Source organism: Chrysochloris asiatica, unplaced genomic scaffold, assembly GCF_000296735.1.
Source record: "Chrysochloris asiatica unplaced genomic scaffold, ChrAsi1.0 scaffold00265, whole genome shotgun sequence".
Classification (NCBI taxonomy): Eukaryota; Metazoa; Chordata; class Mammalia; order Afrosoricida; family Chrysochloridae; genus Chrysochloris; species Chrysochloris asiatica.
Window position 1 is genome coordinate 2,468,215 of NW_006408783.1, and position 3,271 is coordinate 2,471,485.

Sequence of the window (3,271 nt, forward strand, 5' to 3'; positions counted from 1 at the left end):
ATCTGTCTAAGAAGTAGACAAATCAGAACAAGTTTATGGAAAACAGTAGAATCACAAAACCTGATAAACCATGATAGGCATGCATAGAGATTTATAGACAAAACTACTCTCTCAAATAACTCATGTCAACTGTGAGCTTTGTGTTTGACTTCTCAGGGAGCTGTAGCTCTTGAAACTTTTGACTAGGACATGCCCTAGTTCTGTGTCTGGGAACTTCTACTTGTATCTTGCCATCCCATGCTGGGTTCTGTTCCTGTTTTACTCTTCCTCATTTGTCTTGGTTTCTTTTCAGTGTCATTAACCTCCAAAGTTGTATAACTTATTTCTACAGGTTCTCTATTTTAGATTAACTTCCTACATTCACTCTTGGCAACCTTCAATCCATTCTTTACCCTGCCATCCGTGTGATCTTGTTTGAATGCTATTTTGGGCATGCTATTCCCCTTATATTGAGCTACTAACTGCAAAGTTGAAGATTTAAATCCATCAACTGCCCTGAAGAAGTAAAATGAAACTGTATGCTCCTATAAAGATGTACAATCTTGGAAAGTCTACAGAATAGCTCTACTCAGCCCTACAGGTCACTGAGTCAGATCAAACTGAAGGAAGCAGGGGACACTTCTTAAGAAAACCATTCAGTGGTTCTTACAGCAGTTGTGATAAATGCTTTTTCATTACTCTATGTACAAGAAACTGGACTCTTGAATCCCCTGGCTCCCTTACCTTCTCCCGCTTTGTTTTGGAATATCCACTCATTTTAGTGCTTATCAATCCAAGAAAAAGTTTCTGTCTCCCTAGGCTGGGCCAGGTTAGGTCCCATTGCCAAAGGCTTCAGAACCAATTAAATGATACACTCTGAAGGTAACCATTGAATGTCTTCTACTAGAAGGTCCATATTGTAGGACTACTTCAGATCTACTCTTTTCTGTTTAATATAGAGGCAGTCAATATATATTTGAGGAATGCTTGAATCAAACAACTTAATATTTACCAAAAGCAGCTGCATTTATTCCTATTTAGTCACTCAAACTTATAGGTTATATATATTTGCTTCATTTTATAAATAATAAAAGTGCCATTCAGGAAAGCTAGATGCTATCTTTCAAGGTGATAAAACTGGGACTAGGATTTGTGTTTTTTAAATTCAAGTTCAGTATCTTTTCCATTGCCCCACAGTGAAAATCCCCAGCATTTAAGATTTATCAGCCACTTAAATGTATGAGAATGCTTCCTGTAGTTCATTAAAAAATTCAAATTTTCCATGATTTTTTGGTGCTTCTTCATATTAAATACAGTTTTCCAACAGAAGCTTTTGTGAGTGGCCAAGGATTTTCTTTTCCATATTAGTAGCTAATACACCATGATTTCAGCAAAGTGTTACTTTATCCATGCAAGCAGTATCTATTTAATTCTTGGTTGGATGCATATAAACACACATTGTACATATGGTTTATACATTCATAAGTAAATACACATTATATATTGTATATATGGTTCATATATACACACAATATATAAAACATCCTGTGTTAACAGTTGGCTTGCAGCCCTTGTAGAGTATACTTTATGTGGCAGAGGGCTCCTTCTTTTGCAAGGTAAAAATGGTTGTCTGAGGGTATTTAGACATGCTGGAGAAGATAGGAGCAGCAGACACCCTCTCCCAGCCTGGAGAGTTCATGAGGAGGCCAGTGGATCATGTCCCCTACCATGCATCCCAACCTGGCACAGCAGTAGCTGAAAATTAGCAAAATGAAAAACAGACCATTAGACTCTTAGATTTAAAGATAAGCTGGTGTTCAAAGAGGACTGACTTCTGTTGATGATGAATTAGATATTTGTTCCAAGGGAGACAACACACATCAAGGTAAATTTAAAACTCCAAAAGATAAGTCTCTGTATTGACAATAATTCCAAAACAAATGGATTTATAGAGCAAACTAAATCATTTTGGAGTCTATTTGAGGACCTATTTTGAGTCTTATTCTGTGCTAGATAATATGAGTGAAGTGTGAATCATTAAAATAATTTTCCATTCAGGGTTTTGAAAAAGATATTACTATTTTACTAATTTCGCATGTTATAACAAGTACCTGAACTCAAAAAGCACTTCATGCTGAAAAAAATGCTTATTCTTCATAGTGTAAATTTAACCTATGTCATATTTCTAAATATCCCTTACTCAGCTTTACAGAGTATCCAGACCATTGCATTCAAGTTACAAAGCTAAAAATGAACTGATAGCTCATCAAAATTACTACATTGGGTGTACATTCAAGTATAACCTAAACATTTATAGTGTCATGATCTGATTTCTGGTACCTGGAGATGGTAGTAAAAAATTCTTAACTATCAAGGGAGAAAAGCAGAGTATGAGACCCTACCCAGAGAAGCAAAGACACCAGAGATGGAGGCACAGACGATGATGTGGAGAGATGGAGCAGCTGGGGGTGCTAGACTCAAGGAGGGAGAGGGGCTGTGTGCTGATGTCCAGGGGACAGACTTGTGGGGTATACCCTTTGGTTGGTTGATGATGCATGGAGGCGATTGTAACCATGGCAATGAAATGATATATGAGATGATGAATGTAAAGCTAATGTTCTCCTATGCATCACATAATTCACAATAAAAACTTAAACAAAACAAAACAAAACAAAAAACTTCTTAGTATAAGAATTTTTAAAAACACACCCATGTTCATCCCAGCATTATTCACAATAGTTAAAAAATGGAAATGACCCGTTGAATGAATAAACAAATTGTGGTACATACACACAGTGGGATGCTGTGCAACATTAAAGGATAACAATGAATCTGCAAAACACCTTATAAGACGAATGAAGCTAGAGGACATTGTGCTGAGTGAAATTAGTCAGTCACGGAAGGACAAAGATTGTATGAGATCGCTACAGAAAAAGTGAAGAAAGAATATCAACACAGAAAGAATCATTCTTTGAAGGCTATCAAGAGTAGAAAGGGAAGGGAAGGGAAGCCACTAACTACAGGGTGGTAGTGGTAGTGTGCCATGGAGTCGGTTCTGACTAATAGCGACCCTGTACAGGGTTTCCAAGGCTGTCAATCTTTACAGGAGCAGAAAGCCTCATCTTTGTCCCGCAGAACAGCTGGTAGTTTCGAACTGCTGACCTTGAAGTTAGCAGCCCAATTCATAACCACTATGCTAAAGAGACAGTATAGACATAAAACCAAACGGCCACCACTCGTCTGTCTGTCGTGCTGTGGTGGTTTGAGTTGCTGTGATTCTGAAGGCTATGCC